The following is a 27577-nucleotide window of genomic DNA, read 5'->3' as shown; positions in this document are numbered from 1 at the left end:
GGAAAAGAAAAGAACTCAATGTGTTTCCAAGGGGAAAAAAAAAAAAAAAAAATAAAAAGCACCGAGCTTTGTGTCGAGGGCGATCTCATGACTTTGGGATGGTCTGCGGAGTCGGCGCTGCAGCTTTTCCTCCTGCCCGCCGGCAGCTCTGGCTGGGGCTGGCTGGCAGTCAGCCGAAACCGTGGTCGGGGAGAGAACTCGCCCTCCGGCTTTTCTTCGGAGGCAAGGAAGGTGGATTGTTTTCCGGCGATGAAATTTCCTATTGAAAAATTGAATGCTTCCTTCTCCCCGCTTGTGAATGGGACGCCCGGGAAGCGGAGCACGCTGGTTCCAATTAACCGGCGCAGCGAGGCCAAGTGCTGCAGTCGGGCGGGAATTTATACCTTTTCATATGTACTTGAAAAGATAAAACCTTTTTTTTTTTCTTTTCCCCCCTTTCCTTTTTTATCTTTTTTTTTTTTTTATATACGTAATGAATTCAAAGCAGGAGCCCGGCCAGCCAAGCTGCCTTTGATTTGTTCTCATATTAATATTTTATGTCGGAATATGTGCCTAATCGCTCAAATTAGTCAAACTTGCTACCCAAAAAAAAATGGTCCCGAGGAACGCAGGCTTGTTCCTTGCTCCGCTTCACATCATCTCTGGGGATGGCTTGTTTACGTCTGGGATTTTCCTGGAGGAAGACCTACTGGGTAGCGCGTCTGCAGGGAAAGCTCAGAGTGGTTGATATCAATCCCAACCCAAAAGTGGCATCATGAGATCGTCAAGAAGGTAAATCGTATTGTGGGTGTATGAACAGGACGGTTGCGTCCCTTCAGTGGTGCGTGTCCCCCCCCCCACGCATCAAATGCTGTAGAGTTGATTTTGGGCTATCCCAGAGAGTCACTGCTTCTCCATTAATGTCCAACGTTTTCACTTGCTTTCTGGGCAACGTTTCCAGGTGGAAAAATAGGTCTCTTGAGATACAACGGTGTACGAGCTACAGGGAAGGCAGCAGGACGGGTGTCTATCAACCGTGAAGGAAACTGGAAGAGGGCTCAGGAGATCAGGGCTTGATTCCCACCTCGGGCACAGCTTTTTTGTGCGGCGTGTCTGACAGGGTGTCTGGGTGATGCTTCCCCACCCGTAAAATGCCTCCCACGACGTGTCTGTCCCACCCATTTGAGGTGGGAACTCTTTTGATGTGCCTGAAGTTCAGTGATGCTGCCCTTGCTTGGGGCCGTAATTCACCTACAAGCCAAATACTCGTGGTGAGAGCGGCAAGAAATTTGGGCTATGAGGCTCTTTCTCTTGATCTAATTGATTATAAGAAAACTTGTTTCCAGTGACGGCAATTTCCTGATCCCGTAGTGGTGCATCTGTTTATTAATCCCATCGGAACATCCGGTCTCTCCCGAAGCCCATGCGCGCTTGCTCCTGCAAGTCCTTCAGCAAGGAGCTCTGCAGATCCACCATCTGCTGCAGGGAAACCATCTCTGTTTGCTCGTCTTGAACCTCCTGCTGGCTTAATTTGGTGGCCCTAGGTGAGTGAAGGCAGACTGGCAGTAATCGTAAGGTGGTACAGTCGTCCATCCTAGCGGTTGCCCCACTCGATGGCTTGTTTCATCGTCAGGCTGCGGAGCACCAGACTCCTCCAGGCACCCTGGCGGAAGGGAACTGGGAGGGAGCGGAGGCACTGGTTTTAGGGACTTGCCCTGAGCCGTGGTCTGTACGTGTAGAACATCATGGGATGTAATATGGCTGGCCGAGGGTAAAAGGGGCAGGTTGGTGAAGGGGGCAAGAGGAAGGAGTGGGACGTAACCGGGACGTAATGGTCATAACAATGCAACATACTCAGTCGATTTTATTTTCAATTCTGAGTGTTAAAAGAAGGTAGAGCTGCTGAATCCAGGGGTGGGGAAGGGCTGGGATCACGTAGCTGCCTGGTTTATTTCTACAGGGGCCTGCACCCGTGCTCCTCATCTAGACAAAGCCATGAGGAGCACCGGCGCTGCTTGCCCCTCCAGGACCCCTTTTCCCCAGACCTTTCCCCGCCTGTGCGGGCAAGGTGGCTGGCCCAATTTACAGGCTGTGAGCGGCGCTGGCTGCGACTGCAGACGGGGCCGTCGGCTCCGGCTTGGCGTGCTGCCTTCTGCAGATATCTGGCAGAGCACAGAGACCTCATTGAGGTGGCTAGTTTGACTACAAACGCGCACCCCTTCCAGGCAGGCGGTGCTGCTCCAGGACCAGCCTCTTGCTTCCCCACGTTCCTCTTGATATGTAAAATGAGGGCGTGCGTCTCTATTATCGTTCGCATCCCAGCGGCACCTACGGGTCTTCAAGCAGGATCCCTGCTCTCCTACGGGGTGGCACGAAGCCTCGAAGCTTGCCCCGAGGAGATGGTAGTCTGCCACAAGGGGCGGTAGCCAGATGTAACTAGCTGGAGGAGAACGAAAACATAATGACGCCGAAGTGGCCACGGGAGATGCGGAGGTCCCACCACGCACGAAGTAGCTTGCAGTATGTGGAGATGTTGCGTATACCTCTCTACGATTGCGAAAGACGCGCGTCGTTCAGTTGCGTTAATTGGGAAATCGTACGCGGTCATTAGGAGGGAGCTAGAATGGAAACACCTGGAGGGGCAGAGTTAAGGGTGATGATGTGGCCCAGCCCTGGCGTTTCTTCACTTTGGAGAGCTACGCGGCATAATTTCGTCATAGATTTATATACAGCTAATTGGCCCACAGTTTGATATGCAAATAAAACCATCATAAATATCAGAGAAAGATTTAAGGCGGTGCTTTCCGCTGTCATGCTACGATCCTTGCTTTTCTGGTCAGTCTAATCTACTCGATTACTCCTTTCATCATCTTGTGTTCTGAAGACGTGGTGTCTCTTTCAAAGAACATCTGTCAGACATAGATTAATTAGTTAATTTTTCCGCACGGAATGAAACAAGAAGGGTGGGGAACTCAGAACCCTGAGGAGCAGATGCGGTGCGTGGCCAAGTAATTATTTTGGGGTAGATGTGTCATGCGTGGCCTGAGCTCTGTCAAGGCTCTTGGCAAGAAACAAGTTTCCTACCAGAGATAATCAGTTTATGCTAAAGATGGAAGCGAAATTTTCTTGATGTAGATGATAAAGCATGTGTAGTAGGCACCATTGAGATGTCGCTTCCAGACTGGGCTTTCTAGATCAAGGATGGTGCTGAGGGATGATTTGAATTCAGAAGATTAAGCTTAAATAGTTTAAGAATGGGAGAGAGCATGGATAGAGTCAATATTTTTATGTTCAAGGACAATTTGGAAGCATAGACTTCTTTGCTGGTAACATCAAAGGCCGCAGCTAGCTTGGGACACCTGACTGCTTCTCATCTGGTTTACCCCAAAACCCAAATTTATTGGGATTTTTGTGTTGGGATCTTGGGTGAATGTCTCTCACAGTCACGGTGGTTTTGAATCCGATAACGTTTCATGCAATATCAAGAAATAAGTTTTATGTGAGGGGACTTATGACCAGGTGCGTCATCAATATGCGCAGTGGTTTTCTTCCAGTTCAGCCGGAAAAGAGGTTGGTTGTCGCCAAATCCAGTCCTGGCATCATTGCAGAGTGAATTGAAAGAAGATAATGCACCTGTAGATGCGGGGCTGGAATTCCCAAAGGGTGTCAGTCATGGTGGAGCACGTCTCTCCATCAGGGAGCTTTGGAAATCCTGCTGAGGCAGGGTCTTCTGTCAAATCTCTCCCTGACACCTCCAGTTCTCCAGGGATGAGGTGTCCCCAGGCTCGCCGGGCAGTCACCAGCCTGGGTGTCCCGTTTCTAACCCCACGTGGGAGAGCCGCCCCTTGGTGCTGGACAATGAGGGTCTTCTGTTGGCAGTCAATACATGGCAATGTTCTTTCGGGGGGATGAGTCCTGGATTTCTTCAGGTTGCACCAGAGCTGTGTTTGACTTCCACCATTTGTCTTTACCATCTCTGCCTTTTTTCCATGGTTTTCGATTTGCTCACAAGCTTCCAGTCCTCCTGATAATGAATTGGGTGTGGGCTCCTGACCTATCCCTACAGGAGCAACCCTACTTGTGCATTCCTTTTGGAATAAAGATAAGAGAACACCCCTTATCACTTCTTCCCCTCCACCACCTTTTTGGTTTCTCCTCTTTTCCATCCTCCTCCTTGGCACCCTTTTTCCCTATCCGTTCTCCTGCTGAGCCGAACCCACTGAAGGATGAGCTCTTCCAGGGACAGACAAGCCTGAAGGCTCTAAAGCAGTCTCTGAGTGCCCTGTCTTTTCCCAGAGAGGTCCCTAAGGGTGGGAGGAGGTCTGGAAGTTTAAAGCTGGTGTGAATCTTCAAAGGGAAACGTGGGGCGTTTTTGTTGGTGGATGCTTTGTGTAGTGCATCTGCCTTTGGAGTCCTCAACACAAGAAGGACATGGACCTGTTGGAGTGGGTCCAGAGGAGGCCACGGAGAGACCCTCTGGAGCCCCTCTGCTGTGAGGACAGGCTGAGAGAGTTGGGGGGGTTCAGTCTGGAGAAGAGAAGGCTCCGGGGAGACCTTCGAGCCCCTTCCAGTCCCTCAAGGGGCTCCAGGAAAGCTGGGGAGGGACTCTGGATCAGAGCCTGTTGTGGTAAGATGAGGGGGAATGGTTTTAAACTAAAAGAGGGGAGAATCAGACTAGGTAGAAGGAAGAAATTGTTTATGCTGAGGGTGGTGAAACCCTGGCCCAGGTTGCCCAGAGAGGTGGGAGATGCCCCATCCCTGGAAACATTCAAGGCCAGGTTGGCCGGGGCTTTGAGCAACGTGATCTAGTGGAAGATGCCCCTGCCAATGGCAGGGGGGTTGGACTAGATGGCCATTAAAGGTCCTTCCAACCCAAACCGTTCTGTGATTCTATGGTTTGTGTCATTAGGCAGTGGACTGCTGGTGGGTCCTCAAAGTTTCAAAAAAACGCATCATTTTCCCTTGTTTTCCCAGCCAAATAATCACAAAACTGGCTGGAGGAGAAAGGGAGAGGATGCTCCTCATCAAGCGGGGATCCGGTGAAACGCTGCATGTCATGAGATTTGTAGTAAAGTCACGACACTGGCAACGCTGGCCTGAGGGTCTTTGTTGGGGCTCGTGGTTTCTTTGCCTTGCCCGATAAAATAAAACCTGCTGAAGCGACGGCGCTGAGCTCCCACCTCTCTGTTCTCCTACTTCCAGCCGCTTCTGCTTGAATTATTCATGGTTGGGAAGTGAATCCGCAAAGGGCTCCTGGGATCTGCCCGTGATCCGCGTGAGACTCACCCCTGCTTGGGTCAGGGCATTTTCTCGTCTCCCTCCTCGCGGCCGGGAGCCCGTGGGTATCTCCACATTGCTCACCGCCCCTTTCTGATTAACCCAGCCATGTATTTATTATTTACGCGGCGTGATTTTTTTCGGCTGTCCCAGGCACCGCGGTATTATCACCGGCTAAGCGGCGAGACTCCCGTGCAAACAGCTGTAGCTGTTGCTTGACAAATCCCCGTCGTAGAAATGATATCAAGGAGCGGCAGAGGCACTGGGAGGGCAGATGTCCTTGTAAATGAAGGCAGCGCTGCCAGCTTCTCACCCGGCGTAGGATGAGTTTCCCCTGCACGTGCGTCTCAGCAGAGCTTCACTGGGTTATTAAATATATATATATATGTGTTTTATGTGGTTTATTTTTGTTTTCCACAAGCTCTGCTCTGCGTTGATTTTAATTTTTTTAGAAGGTGGTCTGATTTGGTCCTGGAAAGAGGTTTGTAGAACTAGTGAGAAGAGCAGTTTACCGTCAGGCACCTGTTTACTTTGCAATCCATATTATTAGTAGAACGGGCTGTACGCCCACCTCTGCCAGCACACCCACCCCGGGGAGATCTCGGGTCTGCCCTTCCAGTATCATCTACCTCATCCCAACGTACCGTCATAAACCAGTCCGCCTTCTGGGATGAGGACTGGGATGCTTCATTGCCAAGCAGAGCCGGAGCTGATGCTCTGAGCAAGGCAAGGCTCAGCAGAGAGACAGGGACCCCCAGGTGCACTTCTCCAGCTGAGGGGGTAGCTCCGGGTGAAGAAAGCTCAATTTCATAGAATCGTAGAATGGTTTGGGTTGGAAGGGATCTCAAAGATCATCTAGTTCCAACCCCTTGTCCTGGGCAGGGACACCTCCCACTAGACCAGGTCACTCCAAGCCTCATCCAGCCTGACCTTGAACACCTCCAGGGATGGGGGAGCCACAGCTTCCCTGGGCAACCTGGGCCAGGGGTTCACCACCGGTAAAGAATTTCTTCCTCAGATCTCATCTAAATCTCCCCTCTTCCAGTTTAAAACCGTTCCCCCTTGTCCCATGGCTCCCCTCCCTGCTCCAGAGTCCCTCCCCAGCTTTCCTGGAGCCCCTTGAGGGACTGGAAGGGGCTGGAAGGTCTCCCTGGAGCCTTCTCTTCTCCAGGCTGAAGTCCCCCAGCTCTCTCAGCCTGTCCTCCCAGCAGAGGGGCTCCAGCCCTCCCAGCATCTCCGGGGCCTCCTCTGGCCCCGCTTCAACAGCTCCGTGTCCTTCTTGTGCTGAGGACTCCAGAGCTGGACTCAGTACTCCAGGTGGGGTTTCACCAGAGCGGAGCAGAGGGGCAGAATCGCCTCCTTCGCCCTGCTGGCCATACTTTTTTTGATGCAGCCCAGGATGCGGGAGGTTTCTGGGCTGCCAGCGCGCATTGCCGGCTCACGCTGGTCTTCTCGTCCACCAACACCCCCAAGTCCTTCTCCTCAGGGCTGTTCTCCATCCATTCTCCACCCAGCCTGGGTTTGTGCCTGGGATTGTCCTGACCCAGGTGCAGGACCTTGCCCTTGGCCTGGTTGAACTTCACGAGGTTTGCATGGGCCCACCTCTCCATCCTGTCCGGGTCCCTCTGGATGACATCCCTTCCCTCCTTCCCTGTGTCGACCGTGCCACACAGCTTGGTGTCATCGGCAAACTTGCTGAGGGCGCACTCCATTTCAGCCCTTTGGGTGAAAAAAACCTCCATTTAGGGTACCTGCTTTTATGCTGTAGCCCTAAGGAGGACACGTGCCTTGCCTAGGACACCTACGACATAACTGGAATACAGTAACGAGTTCGTTAAAATGTTCTGCCTCTCTGTATTCTGAAAGGAAGATTTTCTATTAAACCGTAGGGAAATTACTGGCCTCGTTAACTAGCGTAGAAGTAACGAACCACAGCAGGGTTACTCGAGAGATCTGGGTCCTGGCTTTGTAAGGCTGCATTGTTTCTTTAAATGAGAGAAATAATTTAAGCAAACAAACGAACAAAGAATTTCTGGAAATTAAAGTACGGTACGAATGGGATGATTTGCTCGTCTTCTATTTAATGGGAGCAGTGCAGTGAACAATTGCACGGTTGACCTCAGAGATCTATCCATGGTAACTAGTCACAGGAGAGAAAAATAGACAGCCTGCCACCAACTTGGTATTAAAGTTATATTTTCCATTTTTTCCACGGTTGTGGGCCAGTCGGGGACTTTCCGTGAGTAGTCAGCATGGCAGAAATCCCCTTCTGCTCCGTTGCAGCCACCGCTGCTGAGAAATGAAAGGTTGGATGCTGGTTTTGGCTTTAGTGGCTTTTGGTCCCAGTTTCCAGTGGGATCACGCTGGGGCAGATCCTTCCTGCTGAAGGCATCCTGCTGGACCAGGGCTATGGGTGGGTGATGTCCCCTTGTCCCTTCCGCCCCATGGTTGGGGCTTGCTTGTGATGGGGTCTGGTGGAGGAACCTCACCTTTGGTTTCATCGCCGCTACAAGCTCCTGGATGTTAAATCCTGGACTGGTTTTGGGGTCTGTGCAACGATCCGTGCAGCTCTGGGCAAGTCCTGCAAGAGTCTGGAGGAAGGACAGAAAGACGCTGCCAGGCTGGAGTTCATCCAGAAATAAATAAACCAGAAATACTGGGCCTTCGGACTCCATGGTCTGTTCCTCAAAAGACATTTTTGGATGGGATCACTGTGCTTTTGTTCTTCCATTAGGCAAATGAGGAGAGCGCATTGTTTTCCTCCCCTCATCTGTTCCCCTTACAGGGAAAGAAGGAGGAGGACTTGGCCACCCCGAGCCAAGCGTCTCGGGAGACCTCCCAGAACAAAGGGCCGTACGGAGAAAAGTGCCGTCATCCTGTCCCCGTCATCCTCTTCCCTCCCTTCACCCTGCTCTTGGCACGGCCGTGCCTGCCCGGGGCTGGAGCGCCACACGTCACTGCCAGCCGGCAGGGAGCACGGAGGGGTGTTCCTAGGCTTCCTCCCTGGAAACCAGGCAAACTTCTCTCCAGGTTTATCGCTCCCCGTAGACTTGGCAAAGCAACGTTGGAGGTTGTCTTCTGCCAGGGAGGTGTGTCAGCTCGGGGATGGTGTTGACAGTGCGCGTGTCCATGTGCGATGGCTTGGATAAAGCAGTACCCCTGAGAAACATCATCTTGATGTTCCTGGATGTGGACCAAAGCTCTGTGGACGCATCCGTCTTGGTGTCGTTTCTCTCCCGTGTGCTGCAGGCATCCATCCCTGATCTGCACAGAAAGCCTGGGGGTTGGAGAGCATCTCCCCAGCCATGGTCTGCATCATCATTGCATTAGCTTCCCATACAGGAATACGGGGCTGGCACGTGGAGCTGGGATGTTTGTTGTTTTGGTTTTGGGTTTTTTTTGATTATCAGTTGCATAGGTTCTTCACAAAAGACTGGACTAAGACCAACCTATCTTGTTTTGCCCAGGCTCCAAGGCTGACCCTGCTGAGACCCCCTGAGATACTGAACCCTATGGGAGTGGAGACCACTTGACTGCACTCAGCACCTTTCAGGATCAAGCCCTAGGTAATTATGCTAATTCTTTCCCTGGATGATGGGTGAAATTTGATGTTCTGGGCTACGTGGACCAACTGAAATCACATTCCTAGTTGTCCATCCCATGAATCCATGGATTTCTTTTTTTTCCCTCTGAAGGTTGTTATTCTGTAGATCGGTGTCTCGGCACTACAATAATAACCACTGTTCCCTCAAAAATAAAACAATGTATCTCCTTTGCTTCCAGAGGGGGAATCGTAGAATGCTTTGGGTTGGAAGGGACCTTTCAAGGCCATCTAGTCCAACGCCCCCTGCCATGAGCAGGGACATCTTCAACTAGATCAGGTTGCTCAGAGCCCCGTCCAACCTGGCCTGGAATGTTTCCAGGGATGGGGCATCTCCCACTTCTCTGGGCAACCTGAATGGCTGGATCACCGTTCCGGCAATGGTCACCAGCTCTTCTGCTTGGGAAGTTTTCCTGAACTGAACTTGCAGAAAGCTGTAAAAACCAAACCAAACCAAACAAAACAAAAGTTTTCACTCCCATCGGAATCAGTCAAAAGCTTAAAATATCAATACTTGTTGGCAAGGATCCTTGTTCAGGTCCGGCTTTTAAGAAGGGCTCAAAACCCACAGCTGCAGGAGCCTGCTTTTTAAAATAAACCTAGCAGTTGTTTTCTGCAGAAAAAGAAATTGTGAAAATCTGATTTACCCCTGTTCGCAGCAGCCGCATTCTCACCTCCGAACCTGGCCTCTTTGTTGTGCCTCTGAGAAACTTTGAGTCTTTGCTCCAGGGTGGATAGATGGAAATCAAAGAGCCTAGGGCCAAGTGGTGCCTTGCTCTGCATCCTCGTGGAGATGTGGTGTCACCCCGGTGCCTTGGCCAAGTGGCCCTGGGCAGGAGTTGACCCGAGATTTCTTCTTCCAACTCCCAAGGCCAGCTCAAACTCAGAGCGTGAGCTTGAGAAGCGAGAATCCCAGACCGGCAGGGGTCAGAAGGGACCTCTGGAGATCATCTAGTCCAACCCCCTGCCAAAGCAGGTTCACCTAGAGCAGGTTGCACAGGAACGCGTCCAGGCAGGTTTGGAATGTCTCCAGAGACGGAGACTCCACCATTGGGTGAGTTTTAAGAGGAGTAAGAAGGAAGCCAGCAGGATGCTGTGAACGTTACTCTGGAAGGCTAAGGATGAAGGATTTCCTGTAGGGTTGGCTTCCTGAGCGAGGTGATATTCCCTACGAAATTCTCTATGCTGATAAAAGTATCGCTCAACAGAGGGTTGTAATTTTTCACCCTGTCTGTCAGATTTCTTCCCCCCCCCCCAATAAATCGATTAATAAAACCCAGCTTCCCACTGATTTCAGCAGAGGTCAAAGCCCAGCTCCCAAGATCCGGGTGGCGTGAGGGCAGATGGTGTGTCGCTGGCCGCTCTCCCGGAGCATCCTCTCTCCGTGCGGGAACAGAGGGCTATTCTCCATCCCTTGCGAGCTCTGTACGGTGACATTTTCGGGACCCCGGCCTGAGGACTTTGACTGGGTTGTTTCCTGTTTTGACAATCACCATTTCAAATACTCTATGACAGTATTGTGCGGGGAATTTTTAAAAAAAAAAAAAAAAAAAAAAAAAGAAAAAAAAAAGCCACCCCGTATCCTTCTGTCTCGAATATTGTGGTGGGCGCTGGGGAGCTAAGCTCGTGTATCCAGTGGGGAGGGAGAAGACGCGGAGGGTAAAACAGGCTCAGAAAGCGAAAGAGAGGAAAATGAAGAATGAGAAAGAAGAAATATATTCCCCGGCAGGGCTGCGGTGCGATATCTTTCCCCACCCGCTCTGAATTTGTGGGGCTGAGGTGCTTTCTCGGTGACGAAGCTCATATGCTCTGTGGTTAAACCGCTGCCGTCAAAGCTTGGAGAGTAACTAAAACCAAAGTGTCACGGGTCAAATGGATGTTTTCCAATTGACCGGAGCGCAATGTAAATCCTGGGGAAGGAAATAACCCACCAAACATCCACCAGCCCGGTGTCTGCGTCCCCCACCCCGGTGCCGGCTGCTGGTGGCGGGTCCTACTGGGACCTGCGACCCGGTGGCAGCTGCCTGCCTCCGCATCCTGAAACGTTCTGCAGGCAGCACCCTCGCACAGAATCCCAGACTGGCAGGGGTTGGAAGGGACCTCTGGAGATCATCTAGTCCAACCTCCCTGCCAGAGCAGGGTCACCCAGAGCAGGTGGCACAGGAACGCGTCCAGGTGGTTTTGGAATGTCTCCAGAGAAGGAGACTCCACCACCTCTCTGGGCAGCCTCTTCCAGGGCTCTGCCACCCTCAAAGGAAAGAAGTTCCTTCTCAGGTTTAGAAGGAACTTTCTAAGCTCAAGGTTGTGCCCGTTACCTCTTGTCCTGTCACTGGGGCACCACTGAGAGTAGCCTGGCCCCATCCTCCTGACACCCCCCCTTTAAGCATTTATAAGTGTTGATAAGGTCCCCCCTCAGTCGTCTTTTTTCCAGACTAAAAAGACCCAGATCCCTCAGCCTTTCTTCATAAGAGAGATGTTCCAGTCCTCTGATCATCTTGGTAGCCCTCGGCTGGGCTCTCTCCAGCAGTTCCCTGTCCTTCTTGAACCGGGGAGCCCAAAACTGGACACAGTACTCCAGGTGTGGCCTCCCCAGGGCAGAGTAGAGGGGGAGGATGACCTCCCTCGACCTGCTGGCCACTCTTCTTGATGGAGCCCAGGATACCATTGGCCTTCTTGGCCACAAGGGCACATCGCTGGCTCTCCCCAGTAAGTTTTCCTGCAGATTTAACAGTGTCAGATCCAGATTTGATCTAGGTCAGTGATTAGGAGGATCGAGAGGTTGCTTCAGGTGAGCACGGTAGGAGAGAAAACATCTGCCCGCTGAGGAGCCGGGGCTGGAGGCTCATCCTAAGCCCCTACAACGTACCTTCAGCCGAGGGCTGATCTGTGTTGGGATAAATTCAGGGGATTTGGCTAGGCAACGCTCCCGGGGAGCATCAAGGCAGTCGCGTCTCCGCCGCCGCTTCGCCCCGTGCCTCGCAAAGTTCCCCCCCCCCGCCCCCGAGGTTTCGGCGTGGCCTATTGCTCTTCGATGTGTTGTAACCTGAAAATAAGGATAGATAAAGGCGAAATGTTCTGGGAGCGATGCCAAGCCAAAGGCACTGAATTATTAAGAGATCCGTATCTGGATAACAGATTTATGCTCTTTGACAAGTTTCAAGAGAAAATATGGTGTTTGCAGGTTCAGATTGGGATCGTCCTAAGAAATAGAGCCCTCCTTTTTAAATTGTATTGCTTTTATTATTATTATTTTAATAATAATAATATTTCCACAGTGAAGCCATATAGGAGAATGTTATTTGCGTAAGAACTGGAAATGAAGCTGAAATGATCAGCGTATTTTTTAAAGGCGCTTTACGAGTCGCTCGGCACTGGAAAAGGTACGACTATCCGTCAAAGCAAGTCTTGGGGATAAAATAATTAGAAATCACACAACCATAGCGAAGGAAGATTAGTGCTAAAATTAGAAGCCATAAAGTTGTTTTTAGATTAGGCTGGAATCTGGGCAGGCTGTTTTATTGTACTGCGTTACTTATAGAAAATGCAAGGTGAGAGGTGTGAATTGCCTGCATTTGGTTGCGTTGCAATGGGAATGCTGTCTCTAACGTTAGGTGGGATGGTCTAGGAGATAATTTTCAGGGAAATCCTTAGGGAATGGAAGTACAATCCTCCATGAAAGATAACAGGCTGCTGAAGGAGCTGGGTTTGGTGCTGGGCTCTTCCTCCCACTCCCTGGGCACGTCTTCTAAGGTCGGTCTGCCCCACCGTTTTGTTTCGCGGTTGTAGTGGCCAAATGCCTACGTTGCATCCAGAAACCATGGTGAGATGGCCAGGGTGTGTGCGGAAGGGTCTGCCCCCATGGGCGGGGTGGGTGGGTGGGAGTCGTAGCTGCTGTGGTCCCTGAGCTGGCTCTTTGGGGACCAGATAACGATGTTAGATGGGGCGTAGCCCGTGCAACTTCAGCGCTTCGTGTATCTGCTGGAGCTCCTTATGTGCGAACAGGAATGAATTCTCTATTGGAGGAGGGCCACAAAAATGATCCGAGGGTTGGAGCCGCCCTGCTGTGAGGACAGGCATAAAGGGTTGGGGTTGTTCAGCCTGGAGAAGAGAAGGCCCCGGGGAGACCTTATCGTAGCCTTACAGTACCTGAAGGAGGTAGAAGAAAGATGGGGACAGACTTTTTAGCTGGGCCTGTTGCGAGAGGACAAGGGGTAATAGTTTTAAACTAAAAGAGGGTAGATTTAGACTAGATAGAAGGAAGAAATTTTTCACACTGAGGGTGCTGAAACAGTGGCCCAGGTTGCCCAGAGAGGTGGGAGCTGCCCCATCCCTGGAAACATTCCAGGCCAGGTTGGACGGGGCTCTGAGTGACCTGATCTAGTTGAAGATGTCCCTGCTCGTGGCAGGGGACACGGATGGCCAGGACTAGATGGCCTTGAAAGGTCCCTTCCAACCCAAACTGTTCTTGTGGTCTGTCATGGAGGCTGTATTATATGTGGAAAGTGTGTAACACAGTGGGACCCACCTTTAGTCTCAGGTGGCATCGGCTCATAGGGGCGCACGTCTCTCTTGTGTTGGTCTTCAGCCCCATTGCACCATTAGTTTCCAAGGGGCCTCCTTTGATTAACGCCCGTGCCAATTAAGTCTGTTGCGGGGTGTGTTGTGTTTTGGGGACTGGGATGTACCTGATGTGCCTTGGTTCATGTGCTGGGGACAGGCCATGGCTTGGGATTTGCTTCTCCTCGTGTGGAGGTGCTGGGAGCTCCTCCTCAATGCAGCGGGTTGGGACACAAGGATCTGCCACCATACTGAGCAGCACGATGGGTTTTTGGGTCCTGGTGACAAAGAAGGAACCAAAAGTGTGCCCCATTTGACACATGAGGACTCGTGGTGTGACGAGAGTAGGATGGGGAGGGGTACAAGGAGGAGTGATATGGGACAGCTTCAACGTGAAAAGTGGTCGAACAGCCTAAGCCCTTCAGTCTGGAGGAGAAGGAGCTGAGGAGGTATCTAAGTGGGGTATATAAGCCCTACGTGGTGTGGAGGTGAGATAGGGAAGAGTTATCTGTTGTGTCTTGCAACACAGGAGCTAGAGAAAAATCATGAAACGATTGGGCAGAGGCCTTAAACAGGAGGACTTGCTTTTTATAAAACATGTAATTAAACTATGGACCTCGCTGCCACAGGATGCTGCGGATGCCAAAAGTATAAATGGCTTCCAAAACCAATTAGGGAAATTTGTGGATGAAAGGTCCAGGAGGGGCTGTTAGCGCAGTGCTGCAGGTACAGCCACTGAATTGGGAAGCATCTCAGCTGCTTGCTGGCCATCGGGAGGATATACCTGGCAAAGTACTCCATGGATGCCCCCTTTCATACACCCCTTGATCACCCCCAGGGTCGAGATCTTGGGCTGGAGGACCTCAGCCACCTGCTCTGGTGTTGAACGTGATGCATGCTGGTGGAGGACAAGGAAAGCCACATCTGCTGTCCCTCTCTGTTGGGCTTCCCATGGCGAATGCACACCCGTACTTGTAGATTGGACGTCACCAAACTGGGCCAGCTGGGTATCGGGGGGTGTGATATTCCCTGGTATATCAGCAAGCCTTTCCCTGTGAGCTGGCTTACTCCAGCATGCTCAGCCAAGGCAGGAGCACAGGTCCAGATGGGTTAAGATCCTCCGGTGAAAATGTCCACCACCAAATTCCTCCTAAGTCCAAGTGAATATCCCAAGAATATACGGGGTAGGGAGGACCCGGCATGCTCTATGTATAAATGCCTTCAGAGCAAAAGCGTCTTGATACTAAGAGGCTTTCTGGTATAGTTGGAAAGGTGTAACGTGAGTGAGAGGTTGGAGGACAAGATTAGGCACATCCATGGTGTTTTCACCATGGAGGTGGCCTGTCACCCAGAGAAAGGTGACTTCTTCAGTGCTGGTGCCTTGAAACCAGGAGCGGGGGATTTCTGGGTGAAAAAACTGAACTTTGTGGGATGGATGCAACTGGGCGAAGCCCTTCACCTGCTCCTACCAGAGGTACCAAATGAAAAGGTCTATGGGTTCCCTCCTGGCCAGGAAGCACCAGCCCTGCTGTGACCACCCGCAGCATCTTGTCAGCACGTGCATTTCCCCGGCGCCTGCAACGGGCGAGTGGAGTCGAGCAGACTGCCTGCTCCCCCCGAAATGCTCCCCGCCGTGCCTCCGGCTCGGTGAAAGCAGGACAACTCCTCATCGACTCTTTGTAGCCCAAGAACAGAGCCTTGGAAAAGTCCGGCAGCGGGGAACTTTACTAATTCCGACTAATGACTCCGAAATACTGACTGAGGGGAACAATTGGGCGCCATCAAAAGGCGCAGACAAAAGAAATGCAGTGTATTGTAATAGCAAACGGAGCTGAATTTGGTCTGATGGAGCACCTTTCATATTCAGAGCATTTCAAAGCCCTTTGCGGAGTAATGAGCTCCATGCTGACGGAGGGGCTGGTGGAGCCGTCTTTATGTGCCCAACAATAGCTGGCGCGGCTGGTGGAGGAGGACCTGCTCCTGGTAGGAGAGGGGATGGTGGCCGGGATGCTGGGGTTATCCTGCACTTTCCTGTTTTTTCAGTGCCGTTAGATCGCTAGCTAGCATTTGGATGGTCATTGGAGGAGACTCAGGCAAGACCTATTGGCCTTTCAATACTTAAAGGGGGCTTGTAAGAAAGATGGGGCCGGATTTTAGTAGGGCCTGTAGCGACAGGACAAGGGTTGATGGTTTTAAACTAAAGGAGGGGAGATTTAGACTAGATAGAAGGAAGGCGTTTTTCACACCGAGAGTGGTGAAACCCTGGCCCAGGTTGCCCAGAGAGGTGGGAACTGCCCCATCCCTGGAAACATTCCAGGTGAGGTCGGATGGGGCTCTGAGCGACCTGATCTAGTTGAAGATGTCCCTGCTCATGGCGGGGGGGGGGGGGTTGGACTAGATGGCCTTTAGAGGTCCCTTCCAACCCAAACCATTTGATAATTTTATGATTCTATGAAGATGTGGCTGCGATTCCCCTGTTGTCCTTGGGTTGCTTCTGTGTCCGTAGTTGAGATCTTCGCCCTGTGTGTCTACCTAGCAGCAGTCCATCAGCGCTCTGGGCTGGGCATGCTGGCGAAATGCGGGATAAACAGGATTTGTTTTGGAAGGGACAGAGCAGCTTGAGGCATCCAGGACAGTCTGTGAGATGGGATTATTCTTTCCGTCTTGAAACTGCGCAGAAGTCCCTAGGTTTATGGGGGATGGATCTGCTCCTCGTGGAATCGCTTAGAGGGGCAGTGAACTTGGCCTAAAGACTGGGAAAGCCTGTCTAGCTTCCGAAAGGAACTGAGCTACTTCATCCTCCCAGGAGTGCGGTAAATTCGGTGTCTGGTCCTGCCTGTGGATTTACCTGGTCCTGTGGAGCTGCAGGTCCTTCATGCGTAGGTCTTCAGTCTTGATGGGCTTAGTTTCTCTGCCCTTCTTTTATCTCAGGGGAAACAGAGGTTGAGAAGCATGTTGTGACTCACATGAGAATCCCTTGGCGGAGCTGGGAATAGACCTCGGCCTCCCAGGTCACTGGCTGGTCCTCTAATCTTGCGGTCTCCGTGACAATTTCGTGAAGGCCCACATACGACTTCAGCTCTTTAATTTTAGCTAAGCCAGAATAGCACTGGCGCAGCTGCGTGAGCAGATCTCTTGGTCCCGAAACCATTTCTGTGGCAGGGATGTTTCTTGCCCCTTGCAAGGAGAGGGAAAGGTTAATTGCATTTTTTTTTCTTTTTTTTTTTTTTTTCTTTTTTTTTATTTTGTTGGAAAAGAGGAAATAAATGTACCTACCCCACCCTAAGGGGACTGCACAAATCTGTCAGCCCTTGGCGGGTGGGGGCAGGCAGCTGGGCTGCGTTAAGGAAATAGCCCTTGGGAGGGAAGGGGTTGGGGGCATGGGTGGGGGGGTTTGGCAGCCTGCCCGCCTGCCTGGTGCTGCAGGCAGGGAGGAGGATGCTCTACAGGGCTATATTTGGAGACCCCAGGCGGTGACGCTCTCCGCAGAGCCGTGGGGACTTGGGACGAATTAATCTTCCCCAGGGTTGGAATAAAACGATCTGCAGCAAAGGCTGGTTTGGGTTTAGAAAATGAGCTCCGGGGTGAGGACGGAGACCTCAGACCTTCTCCCGTGTGACCTGGGTCCTTCACTACACCAACTCCCTGCTAACTAAGATAACCAAATTCCAGCAGCCTCCCGGCTTCGCTGGAGGACCACGCTGGGTTGGCGTTGGGTTCGTTGCGTCTCCCCCATCCCAGCAGAGAAAGGAGCATGGGAAGCAAACCGAGATGTGTTGGAAACCTGGCTTCTCATCGCTTCTCCATCTGTGTTTCCGTGCCGCCTGCTCTCCAACTTGGGTCGGGCTGATGTCATGGCAAGACTTCCTCTTGCCGGCTGTCATCCCGCAGCAGGGATTTGATGGTGTGCAGAAGGCTTTGCTGTTTCCCTTCCCGTCTGAGGCTGGCCGGCACTGCTTTCCAAGCAGGGGTGTCTCAAATGGCTGGTTGAGTGGCAGTGGTAGCAGAGGGACGTTCTCCACGATGACCCAAGCTTGTGTGGGTATTTTGGTACCGCTTCTGAATTAACGCTCAAGGGAATATATAAAGACCCAACATTTGAAGTTTCTTTGGGAGCTCATTGCAATAAAAATAAAGTCTCCTGTGGCGGAGCCATAAGTTCAAAGCAAGACATAGGGTTATGTCTTGAAACAACTCAAAGTAACTTTCAAGCTTCTTGTCTTGTTGAGCTTCAAGGTATCTACACTCAAAGCTGTCACGCATATATCACACGGGGTGTCATGTTTGTGTAGAACCTATCCAAATCTTTCTCATTTTGCTTTTATAGCAGCAGTGGCTGGTGTGAGTGACCTGTCCTTATCTTCTGAGCCTAGTAGGAGGCGAGTCAACTCTGGAGGCTCAAGGGAGACTGTGCTCGGAGGAGGACCAAGGCTGAAGGTGGAGGTGATGTTGGTGCTGGTGGTGTGTTTGAGGTGGACTTCCATCCTCGCGCTCTTAGCCAGGTGGATGCTTTGCCCGTGGCTCTTGCTTCAGCTGAATGTTGTGGTAGGCACAGGAGGGAAGATGTTAGGAAGGCAAGAAATGGATTTATAATCCCAAACTAGCACCGCTTGGTCTAGGAGAGCATTGGCGGGCCCTCACCGGTGTTTTCCGGTGGAGGGACAGACCTGCTGAGTCTGGACATCCCCATGGGGGCTGCGGGATGGGTGCCTGGTGGCAAGGCACAGCCCTGGGGTGGAGGGGGCTCATCCTGCCCCCTCCGGCACGGCTCTGGGGCGAGGGGCTCATCTGGATTTAGCAGAATGGGTTGCCTTGCCTCCTGTCTGGGATTCACCATCTGCCTGAGCTTTTAATATCACTTCATTCTCCCTCCCTACATCCCACGCCCCTGTCCCAGATGTATTTTTTTAAGTGGCTTTAATTAACTTCCATTTTCCTGTGCGTGACAGCTCCTTGAGGTTTTGGTAGCTGTTTTCTGTCCTTCCACAGTTGTCACTGACATGTAGCACTTTCCCTGCAGACCGGCCTTCAAGCCTACCGTGGTTTTTTTTTTTTCCCTGCTCTGCGGAATTATTTTAACATACTGGGAGGAAATGGTTTCCATGTGAGCCCTGTTACACGCACTCGGTTGATTATTAGGTGCGATTTTCCTGATCCCTGCTGGTATCTACGAGGATTTTGAGCGAGGAAGCCGGAGGGGCGTAGGATGATAGTTTAGGTCAGATAGATTTATCTTCACGAGTGACAAGACTGATAACTCTGGAGTGGCGTGGCTACAGGTGTTATCATTTGGGTGTCTCCTCAAGAGTGAAGGTTAATGTCTTGCCACTACTGATCCATCACGGTGTTATCTGCAGGATTTATGGGTCTTCTTGTGCCTTTCCGGCAACAGCGGGTTCACTTTTCCAGAGCTCAGAGCTATCTACCTGGTTGCAGCAGCCAGAGCGAGCCCGTCGGCAACCCCCTGCTCTCCTGAGGTCCTTTGCTTTTAAACACGACGTTGGGAAAAACCTCTGCTTGTCGTTGCGTATTTTTGCGCTTCCTCAGTGGAGGGAGGTGGGATGGATGGGGGCATGCCCAGTGTTTAAGCCTTCTCCCTTGGGAAAGCATCAGGCAGATGAAGGCAAGACAAGCCCTGATCCTGCCTTCCCACGGATCACCCTAAGGAATGCGAGCGGGAGGATGGCAGGGGGCGAGGAGGGACTCAGATCTTAAAGTAAAATCTCCTTAAAAAAAAAAAAAAAAGCAATAAATCCAACAAATTAAAATAAAAAGGCAAATAACATGAGTGACAATTGTACAGTATCAGATAGCACCGCATCCTGAATTCCAGTGGGACGGGAAATATGAAGCAAAAATCACTCAGGTGCTTCTAGATAGCGATAAGGAAAGCAATTCCCATTTACCGGTAGAAATAAAATAAGAGGTCCTGATAAACCCTCCATGACTAGACTGGATTAGGGGCTCTAGCTGTGAAAATTCATTATGGGCATGCAAAAGAATGCGTATCTCGCCGAGCTAAACGGGCTACAAACACCATTTATCTGGAGAAGAGACGATTCACTCGGAATAAATAGATTTCCTCCAAAGGGAAGAGGTGTGGGGGGGGGATCTGTCAGAAACCTGTATCCCAGCCTTGTCATTTATTATGCAAATAAGTCTCACACCTTTCTAAACCATGAAGGATGACTTTGTGTTGGAAGAGCGATCTTAAGCTGTTCCAGCGACTCCAGGGCCAGGAGCTCTTGATTTCAGGAGGGCTTCTGGTGGCAAGAAGTGCCAGTCCTTGTCAATGAGGAGAATGCAATTTGCTTGGATGGTTTCAGAGTTCCCGTGAACCCATTGCTTCACGTTATTTTGTATTTTATTTTATTGTTTTAGTTATTTTAATTTGCCCGTTCGCTGTAGGAATGACTTTGTATCTGGGCCATGTGCAGAAGGGAGCCCGCGGCATATTCTGGTCTCTCCTTGTCTTCAGCTCTGCTGCTTTTGGTATTGGCTCCGATTAAAGCTGCGCAGCATCGCTCTACTGGGTAGGGCTTAGTGGAACATAAGGGTGGTGAGACACCGGCCCAGGTTGCCCAGAGAGGTGGTGGAGGCGCCATTCCTGGAGACATTCAAGGCTAGGCTTGATGAGGCTCTGAGCAACCTGATCTAGTGGAAGATGTCCCTGCTTACTGCAGGGGGGTTGGACTAGATGGCCTTTAAAGGTCCCTTCCAACCCAACACATTCTATAATGATTCTATTCTATAATAACATGACGCATTTGAGCTTCGGTCCACGGTTGACTCTGAGGTGGTTGTAGGTGGCTGCAGAAGCACTTACGGTGGTGTGCAGGGACCAAAACATGATCTAACAGCTTTTGTTCTAGCAATTAAGTGTCTCAGGCTGCTAATTTTAGAAATAGAATTGAGCTGGTAGGAGCCATGAATAGTGGATGAAACCTTGATGTTCCCTTTGGTGGAGTGAGTGTTGAGCCAACGTTAAATGAATGGGAAAAAAACCCCACCCAAATACAGAAATCTAGAAGATTTTTCCTGACAAGGAGGTTTTGGTGCTGTGTTTTGGAAAGGCTCCTCATGGATCGCGTGGCCCCAATTCGGTACATGCGAGCAAAGCTCCAGAGGTGAAAGCCTGACCCCACAAACCCACCAAGCTCCATCTCACACAGTTTGGGCCAAGCGGGTCTCCTCTGTGAGGCCGCGCAAAAGCCAGGGGAATGCTCAGAGAGGGGAGGGGTCCAGGGAACACATTGTACGTGTTCATAAACAGGTTGTAGGACACACAGAGAACCTGGGTCATAGAAAAGCACATTCAAAGGACTTCCCTAAATTCTTGATCCCAGGTTTCTCAGGTACCTTCTCCATTACAGCCAGGAGAGATATTTGCACTGATTTCTGGCTCTGGTGATCTCAGCGTTGCCTTTCCCTCTCTGGCCTTAGGAGACCACGTCAGTGGCTTCTGGACTGGCCGGGCTCTTGCAGTGTTCTGGAGTGATTCTGCTAATGGGATCTGACCTGATGGCTTTGCATGTTTTAAGTAAATTAAACACAGCTGCTAGGAAAATCCAGTAACCTTAACAGCACCATGGCTCCGTTGTCTGCATTGTAATTACGGCGGCAACTGCCTGGAAGTTCTACTTTCTGGTTTATTTTTAAATAGCTTCTGAGCTACCCTTTGATCAACTGCTTCATCCCCGAGTCCTGCCTGTCCTCTTCCTTGTTCTGGGTTTAACCCTTGCTGCTTCTTTGAGCATCCGTCTCATTGCAACGTCAGGCAGTCGTAAACGCAAGCGGCTGATTGCAAAAAGGACCCTCTTCCCTGAATCTATCCTGCGTTTCTGAGCTGAGGGTGAATCTGGGGAGAATTTTAAGGCAGAGTTTACGGGGTGCGTGAACACCCCAGGCATCGAGGGCGAAGTGTTTTGTGGGTGCCGAGGAAGCGCATCTTGAAATATGCAGCTTTTGCTGTTGCTTCAACCAAAATCCCTTGTACCCCTTCAGAGAGATGGGCTTTCTGTCACAGTGACGACACTTTAATCAGAAGCAAAAAGAGTTAGTGTCATGTAGGAAGCAAAACTAGGAGCCTAATTAATTTTCCCTCGTCAACCCATGAGTGGAAGCCATGCCTGCAAGAGCAAACGATCAACTCCCAGCACGAGCGTAGCTGCACGCTCCTTCCCTTCATTAAAAACGCACCCCGTCTTCCCTGCAGGATCTACATGGGCTTAAATCTCTGGAGGAAACCCAGGCTGAGGGAAATGACTTAGGGTTTTGCATGAGTGCCTGCAACATGGCTCAAAACACAGCTGAATTTTAAGCATGTCCTAGTGCGAGAAGGGAGGTTGGCTCAGCATCACGAGATGCTGGTCCCACCTCGAGGGCACCAGAGCTACAACTCCCCGCTGCACTCAAGGTCACATCATATTTGGTTAGAGTATCATGGAATCACAGAATGGTTTGGGTTGGAAGGGACCTTTCAAGGGCATCTAATCCAACCCCCCAGCCATGAGCAGGGACATCTTTAACTAGACAACGTTGCTCAGAGCCCCGTCCAACCTGGTCTGGAATGTTTCCAAGGATGGGGCATCTCCCACCTCTCTGGGCAACCTGGGCCAGTGTCTCACCACTCTGACCATAAATCATGGTTCTGGCTACCCTTGGTCCTGCTGGTACATGGCATGAGCTGTCTGCTGGACATCTGAGGGTACTTCCAACAGAGCCATTTGCCAGCTTGTTTTCCAACCTGGCTTCTTTTCTCTTCCACCGGGCTGGCCAGGACAGGCAGATCTCCACCGTGGTGCCCTGGTCTGCTCTCCCGTCTGCCGTCTGCAGCATGTCGTCGTACATGCGCATCGGAGAGCGAAGCGGGTGCCTTACGCGTTTCATCCGGGCGAGAGCACTGAGTGGGTGTGATTGAGGTTGTAAAGTTTATGAGATTCTGTGTTTTGTGGTAAATTTTAAATTGACTTTGCAATCAGGGGACGTTAGAGTTTGTAAAGGGAAGTCGGTGTGATGTGTTGCAGAACACAAGGTGGTAATTTCCCCTCTTATATTGATGCTATCAACAGTAAAGAATGAAGCAGCTGCTTCCTGGAGGATTGGTTTTTTAATGCATTCGATTTATGTATTTTATAGACTATTATTTATTACGTGGGGTTTTTCCCCCTTTACTGGCTTTGCCTCTTCCTCCATTTCTAGAATAATTCAGCTCTATCTCATCTACCACTTTTCACCTGTAGATTTCACAGCCCTTTCCAACCACCGCCGACATCATTGTTTCCATTTTCACATAGGAAGGGGGAAACGGAGGGCTGGAGATGGGAATGGATGGCAGCCCAAAGACGCAGCCAGGCCACTCCTCCTCCTGAGCACGATCCGCGCATTCATTTCTTCCCGGGTTGGGAGGGATGAGCTGTCTCAGGGCATTTTTGGCTAGAAGACACGGTCTCTGGCAAGTCCTGGTCCATTAGGGAGAGCCCTGTGCCACCGCTCTGCCCATGTGGTGCCCTGGCATCTACCGTGCGTGCTGCCACCATCTGCCCATGATGGCACCATCAGGATCTTATGAGCCAAAGCTCCCTTTATCCACAGATGAAAAGGAGTTGCCATTAAAACCAGCAATAATCACCAGAAACGCTCTCCTAGGCAATGAAACACCCACCACACGTGGCCCTGCATGATAGAAGCGCCTTTTCAACGTAGGTTTGCCAGGTGATCTTCTGCAGGGGATCCAGGGGATCTTCTGCAGAGACATCGGTGACTTGGTTCCCTTGAGTCCAGTGGTCTTCTCCAAGACACTGCCCTATTTCGACCAGATGATCTTTATGGTCCTTTCCAACCTAAACCATTCTATGATTCTGTGATTTGAGGCAACGTAGACTTTCAGGGAGACTCAGGCTCTGAAGTTGCTCTGTTAGTTGACAGAAACGGGGTTTTTTAGCTGAGCAGAATATTTTCTGGCGAGGTGGGATTCATCTGTCCACATTTAGATACCTGGATGGTAGCCACCTCTTCCCTAGTTGCCCGGGCTGCCTTGACCTTTGATGGAGAGCAGTAGGCACAATTTCAGTGGTGTGGTTTCTCTTCTCTTGAGGGAGATGTCTAGCTGAGATCAGATGGATCTTGCTGTGCCTGCTCTTCTTTAGTGATGAAGACAGTCTAGTTAACTAGCCCAGTCTAGCTAACTAGCATTTTTCTGCGGATATACGAGGAGTCTGTGATCCTGAATGTCTCCTTCCCACCGTGCATTTCAGTGTCTCGCATAAAACTGAGTGGCTGGAAGGAGAATTATCCCCAAAAGACAGCGTGGCAGGGGTTTTGCACACCCCATGCCGTGTGCTCTGGTGTTCCACCGTGGCGGGGCTCTGTGGTTGCACTGTAGGTCCTGATGCGCCGTGGTCAGATGTCTTCTCACCCACCTCCATGCAGCTCCAGAAGGGATGGGGCCACCCTGGTCTGCCCACCTGACTGGTGAACTTTGCTAAAGGCAGCTAGAGCTTTATTTTTGCAGATGACAAAGGGGGCAGTCTGTCATTTCGTCGTTATTGGGTCACCTCAGATGCTCAAGCTGGGACAGGAAGGCAGCACTTGATAGTTTTCTCCCCATCTTCACTGAAGCCAGGGTTCACCCTCATTTCTCTCTGACAACACGACAGTGTTTGCCGGCAGCTCCATATTTTGCTTGCAATTATTAAACCTGCTAGAAAAGGGTTCTGGCACCTTCCTGCTTCACTAATGTGTCTGGTGAGGTCTTGAGAGCCTATGAAGGAGATGAGCAGAGTCCTCTGGGAGGATCCTGGGGTCACCCGAGCGTGAGGGGAGACGTGGGATGAGCTCTTCCCCAGGCTTAGGCTCGTTCATTAAAGCCGAATCAGAGCGAAGGTGTTTCATGATGTTTGGTTTTGAGATATGCCGAGAAGAAAAAAATTGCAGAAGTCCTGGGCATTTTAAAGTAATATTTGATGGGGATTTATTGAAGAAGCTGTAATACAGCCTGTGGCAGCATCTGCTTTCCAGATTAACGGAGGGCTTGCAAACGGCACTTTGGAAGCAACCTCCAAGATTGTTTGAAAGCTGGAGAGCAAATTCCATTTGGCGAACGCTTCATGACAGGGGTTTGCATATCGGTTGTTCCTTCTCCTTTCTTTGTCAAATTTGTTCTCTTCGGTGACAGCACGCAGGAGGCACGCAAACACGGTAACCATCCTGAAAGTGTTTGTGTGCCGGGACGGTGCCACTCGTCCCAGCAGGGGCCTGAGAGCGCAGAGCTGGAGGGCATCCTCTTCCAATGCAAATGGGTTTTATTTTGGAGCTATTGAAACTTGGACCAGGAGGTGGAGGTGGCCTGCACTGGAAGATAAAAATATGAACTCGGTGTCTAATCTTCTGTTACAGCCGATAGATGTTTGGTCAGTGGGGTCTGTAGGGTGTTTCATACCCCAAAGCAGATGCTGGTGGCTGAGTAACTGGATGGCTCTCCAGACACCCCAAATTGTGCTGACCGCATCCCCATGGGCTGCAGTAAGAGCTGTGACAGCCACCACACGTGTAGGTCATGATTCAGCCGCTAGACATAAGTGTCTAGTCTTACCCTAAGACATATTACTATTCGTCTCCAGCTGTCAGCCGAGAGGGATGCAGGTCCAGGCTCGTATCTGGGAAAGCCATGCACAGGTCTTGGATAGCTTAGGGAGTCTAATGCGGTGATGGGACCAGGGCCACACTGTGCTTGAAGTGAGCTAAATTCGAGCTGCTGATGGATCAGGGCCAGAGCGTGGATGGACCTCTCAGGGGCTGGTCCGTTGGGAGTATGTGAGTGCTTGTTCTGTTGAGGGGAGGGCTGTCCCCTGTGTAGACCCCCTGGAGAAAGGTTGTTTCTTCATGTGGGGTTGACCTCAAGAGCAGGACAAGCGTGGCCCATCACCAGGCTGCTTGGGAGCCGTCCATCCCAGCTCTGCAGCTCACCCCCAGCCAGGGGATGGAGAGGTCAGCAGAAGCTCCCCTTCTCGAGACATGTGGTGAGAGGAACGGACCCACAAGTGAGCTGATGTGGCACGTTAGTGATGTATTCAAGGAGGGTAATTAGAAACCTTAACGTCATATCCAGGAGGGTGTGTTCGATTCATCTCGAAACCACTCCAAGAAGCTAAAAGGGACCTTGTGGCTGAGGGGGAAGCCACAGACAAGCCTGTTTGCTTTAGAGCTTTTCATCCCGCATGTGTTTTGGGAATGGGAGAAGGAAGGCTGGGCTGCTCTCGGCAATGCCCATCCTATTTTGGAAAATGCTACAAGGGCACCAGGGCATCCTCCCCAGCTCCGTGTTTGCTGACTCAGAGGGTGGACCACAAAAGTGTGGTTGTTCTGTTCTTCAGACCCCTCTTCGTGGCAATGGGTTAATGAAACTGTCATTCAGGTGCAGCCTTTGCTTAGCCCAGAAACTCCCATTTATAGCCTCATCCCGTGAGGATTCTCCTGAGCTTCAAACGGCAAATTTTTTTAGATGTTGTGTCGCAAGCTCTTGTGTCCCTGAGTTCCCCTTGCCATGGGGAGAAGCCGCAATGCAGGACTCTGCCTGTGGAGAGGAGGAGACAACTTTAAGTAGAAGTTAAAGCTGAAGCCCAGCGCGTTGCTCCAGGGAAACGTGGTGCCAGCCCCTGCCCTGACGCTGGGAGGAGGTTGTGCAGTGACCTTAGCAAAGCTGATGAGCTCCGGCATGAAGCCAGGGCATTGCAGGATTTTTGCAGCTTTCCTTGGGAATTTTGCCCAAAACGAAGATGACAGCACTCACCCACGTGGGCATGTTGACGGTGGCCTGCATTAAGCTCTTTGCCCCCTTGCTGATCGCTTTTTGCCGTTGAGCGGCAAACGAGCCATTAGTCCTCGGCGGCGGCGGTTACTCATCAGCTAATGATCTGAACTGGGGCCGGGGCTAAGGAAGGAGGTTGCGGTTAAGTGCGCAAGGTCAGAGCAGCTGGATGCTCTCAAAAGCAGATGGACTCATTAGCCGCAGAGAAAGTCCCCTTGTGGGGGCTGATCATGGCCCCGGAGCTTGGCCAGCCTTCATGGCTGCGGTCACCAGGCTGGTCCGCGGCCACCGTGTGCTCTACCTGTGCTCCGTGCGTTGCTTCCTGCCTAAATGTCCTCGTACCGATGGCTGTAGAAGCACAAAAAGGAAAACTACAGACCATCACGAAGGAGAAAACCCGTTGTGGGTTTTCTCTGCTCCTTAAGTGTGCACGTACAGCAATTATCTTACCGGTTCAATAAGATGGGTAAGGGGGTCAGAGCCCCTTGGTTCCTCGGTCCCGGGACAGTCATCCAGGTGTCAACCTGACTTGAAAAATGTTGTCGGCACTTTCCCACAAGAGAGGATCCCATAATGGCTGGCACAAGATCGAGGTGGATACAGCCTCCGTATAAAAGGAGGGAGAGGGTTCCCACTTGCTGGCTTGCGTCACGGCGAGTGGGAACTAGTCCTGGTGGACCCTGCCCCAATAAACCTGTGCCAAGAGCTGCCTGGAGAAGGCAAGGAGGAAATGCTGGGCTGATTGATTCCATGGGGAACTGCTTGGGGACCCCGGGAAGAGGAGACAGCGTTTCTGTCTCCAGCTGACCCATGATAACAAGTATCTCCTCGCCTTGGTTTCAGCCTTCTCATGTGAGATTCACCGAATGGGAATGCACTGCGTTGTCTCCGCCCGTGTCAAACACAGTAAATTCGGAGACTACACACAATAAATGGCCATTTCGTTGCTTTGGGTGACTCCCAGTTGACTCCACACCACCAAGCCTTGGCAGAGAGATCCCTTTTCCCTTGCAGCTTCCACTAGTTGGTTGGAACCCCTTTATCCCAGCCAAAACTCTGGTAGAAACTCAGGTTTAAGGGCAGATGTGAGCTCGTGGTGCCATTTTGGGGAAAATACCCAAGATCGTGAGCTTTTAGTTTCTTTTGCATGCAGATGCCACTCGTCCAGTTGACTGCTGAAACACAGGAGCAATTTCCAGTGCTCCCATGGCCTTGTAATGGCCATGGTGGTCTTCTTCTCTGTCCGTACCCACGAGACCTGGGCCACCACCCCCCCCGCCCCCGCCAACCTAACAAGGTTCTGGACCCTGTTAAAAAGATGGCTGTCTGCTGGTGGGAGTCTCACACCTTGAGGT

The 27577-nt window shown here is 51.2% G+C and overlaps 1 protein-coding gene across 6 annotated transcripts in view; it reads left to right on the top strand.

The window, feature by feature from the left end:
• Positions 1–27577, top strand: part of LOC128902582 (zinc finger and BTB domain-containing protein 7C-like) — a 163495-nt gene that overhangs the window by 61438 nt on the left and 74480 nt on the right. For 4 of the 6 annotated variants that reach the window (XM_054185848.1, XM_054185849.1, XM_054185852.1 and 1 more), the window contains one exon: positions 8724–8822. The gene's annotated coding sequence lies outside the window, so the exon portion shown is untranslated. Of the gene's footprint in view, positions 1–8723; positions 8823–17763; positions 17917–27577 lie in introns of those variants that run through there. The other 2 variants (XM_054185854.1, XM_054185853.1) reach the window with 2 other exon arrangements.

Source organism: Rissa tridactyla, chromosome Z, assembly GCF_028500815.1.
Source record: "Rissa tridactyla isolate bRisTri1 chromosome Z, bRisTri1.patW.cur.20221130, whole genome shotgun sequence".
Classification (NCBI taxonomy): Eukaryota; Metazoa; Chordata; class Aves; order Charadriiformes; family Laridae; genus Rissa; species Rissa tridactyla.
Note: the sequence above shows the minus strand (reverse complement) of the source record. Positions and strands in the feature narration are given on the sequence as shown.